At 35.0% G+C, this 15,619-nt stretch overlaps 2 protein-coding genes and 1 pseudogene across 3 annotated transcripts in view; 1 reads left to right on the forward strand and 2 right to left on the reverse strand.

Annotated features, from left to right (window-relative positions):
- The window catches only part of LOC109064757 (CD99 antigen-like protein 2), a 289,995-nt gene that overhangs the window by 74,490 nt on the left and 199,886 nt on the right, over positions 1-15,619 (reverse strand). The gene's annotated exons all lie outside the window — the stretch shown is intronic.
- LOC109094305 (charged multivesicular body protein 2Bb) overlaps positions 1-15,619 on the forward strand; it is a 338,419-nt gene that overhangs the window by 67,819 nt on the left and 254,981 nt on the right. The gene's annotated exons all lie outside the window — the stretch shown is intronic.
- On the reverse strand, positions 10,083-15,523 carry LOC122147708 (annotated as a pseudogene).

Genomic DNA, 15,619 nt, shown 5'->3' on the forward strand with positions numbered 1-15,619 from the left:
AGATTGATTCCATGCGATATAATTAAATCTAGCGTATGATTAAAACGATGTATGGGCCTGGTGACATTTTGCTTGACTCCAAAAGAGTTTATTAGGTCAGTAAACGCAAGTACTAATGCATCATTTGTATTATCAACGTGAATGTTAAAATCATAACTTTCATTTAAAGCAAAAAGTCCTACTGAACCTTTCGTGTCCTTGTCCTTCCAAATCATCACTTCTTATTTTGCTGGATATATTTGCTGCTTTTGACACTGTTCATTATCAGTTCCTTCTTTCCACCCTCTCATCACTGGGCATCACAGGGAATCCACTTTGCTGGTAGGTCTTTTAGGGTGGCCTGGGGTGGGGAGGTATCCAAAGCACATTAACTGGTCACTGGGGTTCCTCAGGTATCAGTTCTTGGACCCCTACTCTTATCCATAACTACTACATGACTGGGATCCATTATATATGCACATGGCTTCTCCTACCATTGCTATGCTGATGACACACAGCTCTATCTCTCATTTCAACCAGATGATCCAACGGTAGCTGCACGAATCTCAGGCTGACCGGCGGACATCTCGGCATCGACGAAAGAACATCAACTACAGCTCAACCTGGGAAAGAGTGAGCGCTTCTTGTCTTCATGGCCACTCCAAATCTACAGCATGACTTCACCATCCAGTTAGGTTAATCAACAATTACCCCATCACGTTCGGGTCAGAAATCTTTGTTGTAATCTTTAATGACCAGCTGATTTTCAAAGACCACATTGCAAAAGCTGCTAGATTTTGCAGGTTTGCATTGCACAACATCAAAAAGATCAGGCCCTTCCTAACGAGCATGTTGCACGAGTTTATGTCCAGGTCCTTGTCATTTCTAGCCTGGACTACTGCAATGCTCTTCTGGCTGGACTTCCATCAAGCACAGTAAAACCTTTACAAATGATTCAGAATGCAGTGGCAAGACTGGTCTTTAACAAGCCCAAAAGAACCCACTTCACTCCTCTCTTTATCTCCCTGCACTGGCTGTCGGTTACGGCTCACATCAAGTTTCAAGACACTGATGCTTGCATATAGAACATCCTCAGGCTCAGCACCCGCCTACTTCCACTTACTCTTATGAATCTACATCCCCTCCAGAAGTCTGAGATCCACTAGTGAGCGATGCCTCGTGGTACCATCACAAAGAGGCACAAAATCACTTTCCAAAACTTCCAGACCTTTTTCTCTTTTCTTTTCTTTTTCTCTGTCTAGCTTGTACTTATTTGAACAATGTACAATGAACTTGGTACGACGAGCACTTCCTGTGTCTATTTGCCTTTTTAAGATTAATCGATTGAAGTATTCCCCAATTGTAAGTCACTTTGGATAAAAGAATCTGCTAAATGAATAAATGTAAATGTAATCACATTCTGTATTAATGCACTGTCTTCTCTCACAAAGAGTTTGAAGATCGTGCTGCAAACAGATACATTCAGGAGCACAGAAACTTGTTGCCCGTGACTTTTTTTTTAATATAAACTTAAAATGCTACATTATATTTCTCTTTAAGTAATTAAATTCACAGCTTCACTGTTAGTGTATGTCAGATGTTTCTTAGAAATGTTTCTTGAGCAGCAAATCAGCATATTAGAATGATTCCTATATGATTGTGTGTCACTGAAAACTGGACTAATGGAAATTCATCTTTGTCATTACTGAAATAAATTACATTATAAAATATATTGCAATGAAAACAGTTATTTTCAATTATAAAGTTGTTTAGCTTTAAAATCAGCCATGCATTAGGATTTGGCACCCTGGTGATCATAAATGATAAATTAACTTCCTTGATCTTGAGATTTATATTGGAATAACTTAATTTTCCCCACAAAAATTTCATTGAGCAATAGTGAAGTCACCACACCTTTTAGCAGTAGTGATTTTAACGTGCTTTTCTTCTGCATGTTACATTAATATGCCAGTATGTGGTGAGTAGTGACTGTCTTTAGTTAGTTAGTTAGTTAGTTTAATCATCCACTCAACCAAATCAATTTGTTAAATAACACAAATTCATTGATAAATGAAAAAAGCGGTTGTCTTCATGAGTGAGTCATTGAATCATTCACTCAATCAAATTGATTTGTTTACAAACACAAAAGTGACAATATTGTGTACAAATGTGAGTTACTCTGTATAAAATTTATTGTTTATTGAACTGTTTATTATAGCAATGTCATACCAGCAGCTGTGTTGTTGGTTTGGCCAAGCTGCTATTCAGGGGTGTGTTTCTCAAAAGCATCGTTAGTTAACTATGATTGTTAATTCCACTGAATTCTATTGGCAATGAGGAAACTTGTGACCATATTTGCTTTTGGGAAATGCACCCTAGATCAACAGCACTTTTGCATTGTGATATTGTTTAAATAACCTGTGTTTGAATAGTTTTATTTCTTTAGATATAAATGTGCTTACAACTAAAATTGTGTCAAAATCAAGTAACCTTGAAATCAAAAATCAAGTAACAGCTTTACCTCTATGAGACAGTGATATATAGGGTTGTATACTAAATTGGGTGCACAGTGAATAGCAATGGCTCGGCCCTCATTGTCTTGCACCGCTGCATGACAATCACAAAAAGATGATCCACAAAAATCACCCATTACAGAGGATTGTGTAGCTCCTTATTGCGGGAGAAAAAGTGGAATGTGCCTGGACACATATTTGAAGGCTGGACTCCGTACGGTGAAAATGGGATTTGTCAGTGTTGAGGGAATAGATATATTCATCATTGCTGGCTGACTGTCACAGTCTCATTGGGGTGTTGAAACACATATTAGGGTGTAACAGGCCGAGCCAGCTTCATCCGCGCGTGAGCCGTGGAGACATCGAGAATTATCAGTATAATAAGGTCTTAGTTCTACCTGCTGCCAAAACAGTAATCCAAATTTTGGATCATTTTTTTGTTTTGTGAACTAACAAGCTTTGCGCTATATTTGGATGTCTTGCCTCATCATTGTATATGTGAATGATTTGTATTTTGTGTAACCAGCATCTAAAAAAAAAAAAAATCCTCAAATTTTAAAAATGTGGATTTAATGTCATAAACTTTAAATGCAACCGACATTATACAGTGAATTTATGTAGATCAAATAACCTTAAGGCTCATTCACATCAAGGATGACAACTTTAGCGATAACTGTAATTATAAAGTTTTTAATAATTGTTCTAGGAGAACAGTGAAGTCTGCACCACAATTAACAACACAGAGTAACAATGTCATTTTTTCCAGCTGATGAACAATAAAAACATTGGCAATCTTTCAATGTCATTATTAGCAGCAAGCTTATAATGAACAGAAGGTTATTGTATGTAATAATATTTTTCTTTATAGTGATCATTCTTGGTGTGTACAGGCTTTAACACCCCTTTCATATGTCCACACAAATTCCCTTCTCGATTTAAAATTAATTACAGTATTTAGCAAAATGTTATTGTTTTTATTTTATTCTAATAATTTTCATTTTATAATACTTTTTAAAAATAATCTTTTTTTATCGTTTTCTTTTTTTATCATTTTTTAAATCATATTTAGCTGGGTGTCAGCTTATGAATTTAAATTTTATTGAATGAAATTTGATTCAAAATAACAATAAATGTCAGCTGCTCTCTAATTAACTCGGTTAACATCAAATGTGTATTCTTTTAAATTGGTATTTTTTAATATCTTACCTTCAATTTGTGTTTACAAGAAAAAAAAAATCAATAAATCCAAGGCAGCTAAGGCTTCATTCTTTCTTTCTTCTTTTCTTTCTTCTTTTCTTATTCTTCTCTTTCTCTTTCTTTCTTTTTCTGTCTTTCCTTCTTTCTTTTCTTTGCTTTCTTTTTTTTGGTTTTATTTTATTAGTTTATTTTAAATAACGTTTATTTTAATTGGAGAAGCTTGTTTCTATGGCTAAACTTTTATTATACCTTTCAGTTTATGATAAAGATCTGATCAAAACAGTATGCTTTTTTTTTGGTATACTGATTAACTTGGGGGGCAAATTTTCAACTTTTAAAAAAAGAAAGAGAAACTCACCAAGCCATTTCCAGCCCTAATGAGACCACTTTGTATCTTTAAATAATATTTATTTACAACGCAATTTATTTGTCTTCTGTTTTTGCCCTCCTCTAATCCTTAGCAAATAGAAAACAAATCTTTTTCAGTTCATATCAAAAGAGAGTGTGCCGTTAAAGCGAAAATAAAGAGTAGGCAAGTTTTCAGTGATTTTCTCCCCGGAACGAATATAAATGAGTAATACCAGTGGAGCGCACCGTTCCCTCCTCTCTGGTGCCCTGCCATCTGTTGTAAATTAATTTTCAATTGCACCACAGTGATATGCGCCAAAGGAACAAAGAAGTCGTCAACATCAATTGCAATCCTCCTCATTGCATTGCCATTTTTTGTTAGCTTTCTGTGATGAATAATTGAAACATCTTGAAAGCGACAAAGGCGCTGGTTAGAACATCCTGCTAAGCTTCTTACTTGATGATGAATTGATTTCTGTGGAATGTATGAAAATGTAGCCATCCCTGAAGGTCCAGTTTCAATTGGCATTACATGCTCCTTAGTTAATGCACATAGAGACTGGTAAGTAGTCATGCCCTTCTAGTGCTCTGTCATCAGAAAAATGCTGCATATGTCATGTGGGTACATATTTATTATTAATTATTATTATTATTCATTATTATTATTTTGGGATTTCAAATATTAAATTTTGTTGTTGTTGTTGTTGTTGTTGATTTGGAATTTTAGGCACCTCTCTATGGAGAACATTGGGTGAATAGAGTGAGCACCTGATGCGCCCCTGGTCAAGACTTTTTTATTGGGTAAATAAAATAGAATATAATAGAATAGAATAGAATAGAATAGAATAGAATAGGTTTCCACATATTTTCTCTTAGACTTCAGTTCATAGTAGAATTGAGAATAGAATAGAAAATGTTTTCATTTCTTTTCTCCTAGACTTCAGTTCATAGTAGAATTGCGAGAATAAAATAAAATAGAAAATGTTTCCAGTGATTTTTCTCCTAGACTTCAGTTCATAGTAGCATTGTGAGAATAGAATAGAATAGAGTATGTTTCCAGAGATTTTCTCTTAGACTTCAGTTGATAGTAGAATTGTGAGAATAAAATATAATAGAATATTTTTCCAGTGATTTTCTACTAGGATCTCAGTTCATAGTGAAGAAATGTGAGAATAGAATAGAATAGAAAATGCTTCCAGTGATTTTCTCTTAGACTTCAGTTCATAGTAGAATTGTGAGAATAAAATATAATAGAATATTTTCCCAGTGATTTTCTACTAGACTTCAGTTCATAGTAGAATTGTGAGAATAGAATAGAGTAGGTTTCCAGAGATTTTCTCTTGGAGCTTCAGTTCACATAGTAGAAATATGAGAATAGAATAGAATAGAATAGAAAATGTTTCCAGTGATTTTCTCCTAGACTTCAGCTCATAGTAGAATTGTGAGAATAGAATAGAGTAGGTTTCCAGAGATTTTCTCTTGGGCACAGTTCATAGTAGAATTGTGAGAATAAAATAGAATAGAATATGTTTCCGGCAATTTTCTCCTAGACTTCTGTTCATAGTAGAATTGTGAGAATAGAGTAGAGTAGAATAGAGTAGGTTTCCAGATATTTTCTTAGACTTCAGTTCATAGTCGAAATGTGAGAATAGAATAGAATAGAGATAGAATGAAAATGTTTCCAATGATTTTCTCTAGACTGGCTCATAGTAGAATTGTGAGAAAAGAATAGGGTGAATAGAATGAAAATGAATAGAATAGACATTTTTCCAGGGATTTTCTCCTAGACTTGTTCATAGTAGAAAAACATGCAGATCACAAGGACAAAATGGACAACAGACGCTGTAACATCAGTCCATCCATACTTGCAGTGGAGTTCACACTTCATTTACTGTTTAATGTATTTCGATTAGTGTCACATTACAATCAGTCTGGAGTACCTCAATGACTATGAAGAACAATCAAAATCCAAAACAGAAATCAAACAGACAGGGTCATGAAGTTAAATGTGTGAGAGAGAGATGAGGAGGGAGGTCATGCAATTACTACCCCAAAATCTGAGCATCAGGACACAGCTGTATGAGCGCAAAAGCAATCACACCATTCATTTCACTAATGCTTAATGACATCTGATTAACAAATGACCAGGTGCTGGAAACAAATGAAGGCAGATTGTTGTTTTAGTGTGTTTAGTATATAAATTGTCTGTTTTGTGATTGGGATTTCAGAATTTTCTTTTGTCTGGGATCATTAGTAGTTGGGGGGAGTCAGTATTTTTCCACTGAATCCATAAATTTTTTAGCACAGTTTTCATAATCTGATATGTGTCTTACAGAATTTTAGAAACATTCATTCAATTACAAAACCCCTAAAATAAAATACTGAAGTGCCAAACTCCTAAAATACACTTACTTATATATTTCTCTTAAAATGTTAGTTCACCCAAAAATTTTGTCATAATTTACTCACCTTCATGTCATTAAAATCCTATCAGACTTTTGTTCATCTTTGAAACACAAATAAAGATTTTTTGAATGAAACCAGAGATTTCTGTCCCTTCATTGAAATTTCAATTTACCAAAACTTTGACATTTCAGGAAGTTCATACAGACATAAGAAATCTTAAAATAATTACTTAAAACAATTAAGTAGTTTAATTCAAGTCTTCAGAAGACACATGAACAGATTTCAGGCTCTTCTTCACTTATAAACATTGATCAATGCAGATGTAGATCACATCAAACTGTAAACAGAAGGCCAAATGCTCGATCAATATGGATTGCTTTTATGATGTCTTGATGAACTTTTTGGTAGAATTTCATTATAGGGGACAAAAATATCTTCATTTGTGTTTCAAAGATGAACAAAAGTCTTAAGGTTTGAAACAAAATGAGGAGCAACCTTTTAAGAATATTGCGTTTTAATAGCATCTATTTGTAACATTTCCATTATATATTCTCCAATTTATTAACATACACAACAGAACAGACAGGCAGGTGTGGCTTACCCTGATCATCATTAACTTTTATTTTGTGTGTAATGTAAACTCAAATATCTGTTATTGAGTGATATTCTTTTTTAAAAAATGTAGATTCTAATAGTGTGTTAATTTTTTATTTATAATTTTTTACTTTTTTTTTTTAGCATTGAAGTTGAACATATTCATATACATGTACTCCTCTTCATCTTTAATGCCCTTGACAGAAATAAGTAAATAAGTCCCTTAACTTCAAGGCAAATAAGATCATTAAAATTCTAGACTGCATGAAAAAGCTCTATAATTAACCCTTGACACAAAATGATCTTTTTTTAACCATATAAGGTATTGCTAATATGAATCAGTGCTAATTACTGGGTTTATAATCATTGATCAAAGAACATTTTCATTTAAGCCTCTGCGTTTTGCTTTAATGGCAATCAAACCCCCAGATTCTGAGACAAGGGGTGAGAGGATAAGGATTTACGAGGGTCCATTTAACACCATTTTAGTACCTAATGTGTTTTCTGAATCTCGTTCATACCAATAATGAGGCCACTATCAAAAGACTGCTGGGGACCTTGATCACTAAGCATGTGAAAGGTGATGGCGCTCCTGAGTCTGAGAATACAGAAAGCAATCAGAGAGCTCTGAAAGTAACATTCTATTTTAGAAAAGCAATGCTACAAAGCAATCTGGTGTTCTTAAAGCGAAGAAAATTGAGGTTTTCTCGTCTCTTACAGAATAAAAATACTTTTCTGTTTATGCACCACTAAAGATTTCATATGTCTGTTTTGTATTTACACAAACTGTAAGATTGAGTGAATGGCTAAAAGCGTACGAACAGTACTCACACAATAAACAGCCATAGAACTGCATTCTGAGATTGCTTTAAAAAGTACAATGTATTTTAATAGTTTGTGAAAAAAACAAAAGAAACTTCCACATATTTAGTTTAGCTTTAATTATCTTTTTGGAAATAAACATATGGGTTTTGGCATTTTTAATCCAATTTTGTGTAAAGGTTTTAGTTACTTCCAGTTTGTCATTCTGCAAATGTGAAGGTGAGCATATTTCATTTGTGAGTATTCAAAACCTGTTTGCAGTTTACTGTCTTCTTTTATTTCGTTGCAAATATAGGGCATCACTGGATATTATATGCATAGAAAATGTGCATACTGAAAACAATACACTGTTAAAAAGTTTGGGGTCGATTTTACAATGTTTTTGAAAGAAACCTCTCTTTTTCACCAAGGCTGGATTTATTTGATCAAAAACTGTAATTTCGTTACTAATTTTAAAAATTGCTTAGTTTTCAACAGCCATTACTCCAGTTGTCAGTGTCACATGATCCTTTAGTAATTATTCTACATGCAGATTCAGTGTCCAAGAAATATTTCTGATTACCAATTATTATTATTATATTTTTAAAATGTCTTTACTTTTTGACCAAGTTAATGCATACTGGCTGTATAAATGTATTAATCTAAAAAAAAAAAAAAAAAAAAAAAAAAAAAAAAAAAAAAAAAAAAAAATCATACTACCCAAACTTTTGAACTGTACTTAGAATAGTACTATGCTATTCTGAACAAAAAAAAGCCATTATGCTGTTCAGACCTTTCTGCAGATATAGCTAACCAAGCATTACAGACAGATGTGAACTGGTGTTAAATGAACTCTGCAGGTCTCCAAGAAGCAGGACTGAACAACCCCGGACTGAAGAGAAGATTAAACAATGATATTAAATCTTCACAATCTTTAAATGTAAAATAAAAACTACCTCAACACATTTGATTATGAACAGCTGCCAAATATATAATATTGTTGACCAAAGACTGCACCAGAATGCTTTTTTTAACTCATTTAGGTTACATATAAGCAACATATTTTAAAAAATACAATACATAATCCAAAAAAATAAAAATCAGAAATGAAAAAAAAAAAAAAAAAAAAAGCTTAAAAATAACATTTACATTGTAGTTGTTGACAGCTACATGTTATGGCAAAAGACAGAAAAGAATTACAATAGCATTTTCATCACTTAAACATGGAACAAAAGAAAAAAAAAAACAAAACTAACTTTTCCACTGATCAGAGATCAGTTTTGTATATCAAAATCTTTGCCCAAAATATAAGGGAATCAACAAAATTAGTCTCTGATCAGTGTAGATGGCACCAAACTGACCTGTAAAGTCTGGCATAGATGAAGAAATTCCAGTATATTTCAATATAAGCACACTTACAAGTTAAAAATGATTTTCTGATGATGGGCTATCAAATGCTCACTGAAAATCACATATTTCATTTACAACACTTTTTCAAACGTCATCATTCCCACGTTTGAAAGCATCCACTAACTTTGTTGATAAATGTGACTGAGCCTTTTCCTTATAGCACTTAATTTTTGTAACAAAAGCAACATTGCTTAAGAAAAAAAGTAGACAATGGTGCATTCTATACCAATCAAGTCATTACAGAGACATTATATATTTATGTGTGTATGTGTGTGTGTGTGTGTCTTCATAAGAACAAAAATATGAGTACATGTATTAGTAACAGACGCAGTAAAACAACAGGAGAGGGGACTGCTGATTTAATCTCAATCATTAAAGACCCATGCTGCAAAAGTGAGAAACTCCATCCGTTTAATCATGCTCACAGGCAGCATCATCAGGACTGCTGCAGTGTGGGAAAGTCTTTCAAAAGGGAACCTCAGAGTGACAGGAGCAGGTCTCAGAAGCAGCACCCTGGGCTGTTTCCATCATGAACCCACACAAACATTCATTCCGGGTCACGGTTGCAGCTGAAAGGTGCTCTTTATGGTTGGCGACGCTCCTCGAGTAGGGCAACGTGATAACGAAACTGTACCCTGCATTTCATTTTTTTTCTTTCTTCTGAAGAGAAAAAAGTAAATAAAAAAAAGTTTACACTTACAAACTTACAATGTATTCCTGATAACTGGATATTTTTTTTTTTTTTTTTTTTACAGAAGATAATATTTAAAAAAAGAAAAAAAAACGGAATAGAAATGAAAAGAGACAGAGATGCTTTGCAGGTGCCTGTGTTACGTTCAGAGTCTCTGTCTCTTGAGGCACCAGAAGAGATCCGTTCAGGATGTATGTGTGAGGACCATTATTCAGATTTGTGACAGTAAAGGTCCTTTAGAGCTTTGAGCTCCTCGATGAGCGTTTTGTTCTGATTCTCCAGCACAGCCACTCTGTTTTCCAGACATTTAACATACTCTTTCTTTTTCCTGCGGCACTCCCGCGTGCTGCCTCCTGTGGTGGAAACATATTATTACAGTCAGGCGATTACAATGGACACCATATGGAGTCACTCAAACTAAAAATGCAACATTTACTCCATATTTTAATGATTTTTTTTAAATTGCAACAAAAAAAAATCAAAGGATTCTAGGTTAGGGTTTAAGGGAGAACACGGAGCAGTGGTGCTATATAGTCATAGCTGAATTATAATTGCAGAAAATATATCTTGTAATAACATAAGGGAAATAGAAATTTTAATCAGGCATGGGATCAGCTAAGAACAAAAAAAAGATAAAATGATTAAATAAAAAAAATAAAAACAACAAAAGAAATTATATTAATAGCATGAATAATGTTTTCAATAATAAGTAATAAATATTTTATTATAAAAAGGTTTTTCTCCTTTTCACGGTTGAAAATTAAGAAAATTCATAAAGAATATATTAGCATTTTATTTTTTTAAGTTTACTTTTAAAATAACTGTATTTGTATTTATTTAATACTCTCTTTTTTTATTTTCAAATATAATAGTATTATCACTGCGTTATTATTTTAGTTTTATTATTTTTATTTAAAAAAACTAAATAAAGTACAATAATATTATCACTATTTAATAATTTATTTTTTATAGTTATATTTAATCGGTCACACTATGTGCATATATAAATATATATACACACACACACACACACACACACACAATACCACATATATATATAGTCATGTCGATTAAATATATATATTAATCACACATTTCTTCTGAGATTAATCGAGATTAATTCCACCTAACATTAAAGTTTTTAAACATACTTTTATACTGCAATAATTTTACCTTATATCAAAACAATGTGCAGACAACATAAAGACAGTATATTTTTAATATTTGTTTAATGGCTGAAAGCCAGCATCACTGATACCAATACTACTGATGTCTCTATAAAATTGTTTTCCCCCCTAATTTTTTAACCACTGACTAGCCATTCAACATTACAGTATAATTAATTTTATGTAAAAAAAAAAAAATAGCTATCAATTTTTAACATTTATTAGAGTTTTAAAAAATAACTTCTAATTTAAGTGAACTTAAAACAATCTTCACATAAACCCATTATAATAAATGTCATATTTAGGCCTACCTGTGCCCTTCAGCAGAAATATACAGAAATTGAAATGATCAAACACTAAATTCTAAATTAAATAAAGATTAATCCTTAAAGCTATATAAAAGGTTATTGACTTCCTCTTTTTTTTTCTTTTGTTCTTTGATGAACAGACACCACTGAGTGGCGTGAGTGGCGTTGATATACAGCCATATACGGTGACCCATACTCAGAATTCGTGCTCTGCATTAAACCCATCAAAGTGCACACACACAGCAGTGAACACACACACACACACACAGGTGCCCAGGGGAGCAGTTGGGGGTTCAGTGCCTTAGCTCAAGGACACCTCAGTCGCTGGTATTGCTGGCCCGAGACTTGAATCCACATCCTTAGGGTTAGGAGTCAAACTCTGTAACCACTGGAGTCCACGACTTCCCCTCTGCATCTGGTTTTTTTTAGGTTATTTGGCTGCTATTTCTTTAAGAGCTGCCGCTGCTGGGCGTGGCGCAGATCTAACCTGCATCGTAATTTCTCTCAACTCTCTTTTTGCAGCTACTAACCCACTTCAGGTCTCTACTAATAAGCTGATGAGTTGAATCAGGTGTTTTAGATGAGGAATACAGAGCTGGGCTGCTCAAGGACAGTTTGGAAAACCATTTCAGAGACATGTTCTTAAATGTGACATATTACATGCATGCACAGTTTTAAGGCAGCTTTAATCGCCTGCATTGGTAACTTCATGACTTAACTGACCATGACATTGCATGCACGTAATTTATCGTGCATTAATATGAAATGATACGGGCTACAGGCCGCCAGCGCGGTAGCACAATTGAATATGCATCGCTGCTGAGCACATCTGCACTCATTTGACTCGTGCCTGGAATGATGTGATGCGTTATGATGTTCTCGCGACTGAATAAATGCACTTCTTTTAGGGCTTTTTATTTTAAATGTGCCTGAATACAGAGCAATTGTTCTCAGATTTACACAGTTCACCTGGGTCATACTTTACAGTCCAAAATAAGCATGTGCGTTAATCGTGCAGATGTGTTTTTTATGCGTACCTGTTCTTCATAAGCCCGAACCTCCCGCTTGCGTGTGACCTCCTCAGTTCCTCCCTGGCCGGGCATTGCCGGAGAGAGCCATGACCACCCCTGGAGCAATGGTGCTGGCTGCGGTGCGGATCTGATATGCCTGAACATCTCCTGAGGCGGCTGAAAAAACACAAGCAGCACAGATTTATGTTTGCGACAAGCAGACATTTAGATGCCCTGTGTGGCTGCCTGCTGGATACAGATTAAGCCTAGCCTTAGATTTAATCTACATGTCAGAAACTAGACCAGTACACTTATCTCTCTTTATCTTCTGTCATTTTATTCAAAGGTTTATGTACTTGCATAGAAATGAAATGGTGAAATCTCACCTTGTACAACCACTTGGTTGCTGGGCACCAGTATCTGCTGGCCGTCGGCTGGTCTGTGCATACTGCAGGGATGGTGGTTCCGGGCTGAGCGCCTGCCTGCGTTTGTCATGGTCAGGGTTTGTAGCCTTGAACTCCATCTGTTCCATTATTAGGCAGCTGGTGGATGCGCCCCACCTGAGTGATAGCAACTAAGGGAAAACAAATGACATGAGCCTGACTGTATGTTTAGGAAATCAGAACAGTGTCAAGCTACTTTTTCATATGTAGTAAAGTAGTAGTGCATTTGTACTAGAAAACAAACAGCTTACTGTACTGCCCGCTACTGTCCTGGTAGATAGGCGTTGGCACGGTAACAGTTGTTTATGGCTGGAGTGGAATCCTCCTCGGACTTCTCTTCTTCTATCCGGCTGGACTGCTTGAGCATCGAATGAAAGGTCGTTCAGGATCTTTCTGTGTTGTTAAAATGTCAAATCAAGCTTGTGAACAATGGATTGTGAATGAGCTAAGGTACAATTGGATGTTGATATCTGAACATAAAGGACTGCAGTAATAAGTAATATTCAGTGCAGTGTTTCCCTGCAAAACAGAGGGGTGGCTTTTTGTCCACACAGGTAGATTTTTGTACATTCATAAAATGGATCAATCTAGTGTGCTATACAAAATTAAGAGCTCCAACCCCTTTTTCAGACACTAAAGCACTAAATATATATACACACACACTCCATGGTCTGTCTGAATACTGTATTCTGATTGGCTGGCAGGTATGCAGTAAAACTGTTTAATGCACAGGTAGTTTGAATGCTAGCACTAACATGCCATAACTGACCGAAAATATTTTTTACCCATTCTGTCAAATGTTGTGCTACTAAGAGCAATACTAGTTTAACTTGTCTATAACCTGACAAATGACCATGGAATATCGTGATAATCAACAGCTTGCCGTGCATCAAAGGATTTTAAATCTTCACATCGGGTGGTTCTTAGCCTCCACATTGTGCATTTAAAATCCTTTAATGCCACAGACAAACCGTTGATTATCCCTTATAATTGATACTTTTGAACAAATGCTAATAATCAATAAAAAGTAACAAATTAACCTTAGTATCTTAATTGTTTAGATTTTTAGAATGTATTAGTATTAGCTTCTTAATCAATCCAAACGGTTCACATTTACAACTGCGTATAAAAGATAAAAAAAAAAAAAAAAAAAAAAAAAAAAAAAAAAAAAAAAAAAAAAAAAAAAAAAAAATTGGTAACCAAATAGTTTCTGGTAGCCGTTGACATCCATTCTATTTTTTGTCCATACTATGGAAGTCAATGGCTACCAGTGACTGTTTGGTTACCAACATTCTTGAAAATATCCTTTTTTTACATTTAACAGAAAAAAATAAATGATAGAGGTTTGGAACAACTTGTGTTGTAAATTTTTGTCTTAATTTCTTCACTTGCCTGAGTCAAACCCCAGAGCTGTTATTTTGGCAGAAAACTGCCGTTTCATTGAAAACAGGTTTATAAGCAGCGTATCATTACAAAATCTGGTGAAATACTGTAATCATCTGTCCACAAAAATGTTGGAAAGTATGCAAATGTGCAAGCTTCGCAATGCATGTAAAGATGAAGCTTGCTGCATTCAAAGAAAGTAACCCGAGGCGCTGCAATATGATGTAAGAAACCGTATCCGTGAGCTAGCATAAATATAGTGCCACGGTTACGCTTTGAAACACAGCTGGCAGCCTTTTCTGTGAATTAGTAAGTGCACCAAGACATTTTGCGATATTGATTTTAGATCAACTCACAGATGTTTTGGCAAAGAAAGCAATGAGTGCAAAACACAACATTCAACAAGATCTTTGGCGTTATTAAGTAAAATATTTTTTGGCTCATTCTGAAACTGTGGTTCCCTGCCAGAGTCTACATAATTAACTAGAAACACTGCACGAAACTACAAAATCCATTCAGGTACCTGTATGAGGGCCGTCTAGACAGGATCTCTCTTCTTTTCTGAGGAATCTGTCACACTGTCCACTGACTCCTGTGAATCATCACTCTCAGCAATGGTAGAAATCTTACACAAAAACAATAAAAAAAAAACAACACGTGACAAAAAAACCTCAGGCATTATCTCTAAACTATCAAGTCTTGTAGATTAGCAAATAGAAGAATATACATATTAAATTAAGGTTATTTAATCCTCTGTGCATTCTGCATATAATTTTGGGTCTGCTAAGACAGACACAGGAGTATGCAATTAATTTTTTTTAACAATTTTTCACGGTTTTACCAGAAATGAACCATCAGGTCAGGCTTACTTGTACAGTTTGAACCTGTAGGGGATTGTATGTGAGGAGGGCTGGGCTGCCTGGATGACCCGTGAACTTGCACCGTTTGCCCATTGGGCAGCTGAACTAAGGTGCACAGTGGGCGCAGTGGGCTGGCGAACGCCTGTGCTGCAGCCATGTGAAACCTAGTGGGGAGGCACAACAGAGTGAGACACAGGGCGACTAAGCTAGAACTGGACTGAATTAAAAATATAAACCCCCAACTACATGCATAATCACAATCAGCCTTAAGATGCTAGCTTAAGCGTGCTGTGAAAACATGCCCGATCCAAAAAACCCAGACCTAAGCCAAGGTGGCAATCTGCTGAGTGTCTGTCTCTGAGACTGCAGTGTATAAGCGCCCTGCTGGACATCTGCTCCTGCCTCCATGGTCATTTAGGTTGCCTGGAGATTGAATTTAAAAATGTTTACTTTGGCAGATACACAAGATGCTTTAAACATAATATGAACATACAGAGTAGGTCACCAATG

This window comes from Cyprinus carpio, chromosome A1, assembly GCF_018340385.1.
Source record: "Cyprinus carpio isolate SPL01 chromosome A1, ASM1834038v1, whole genome shotgun sequence".
Lineage (NCBI taxonomy): Eukaryota > Metazoa > Chordata > Actinopteri > Cypriniformes > Cyprinidae > Cyprinus > Cyprinus carpio.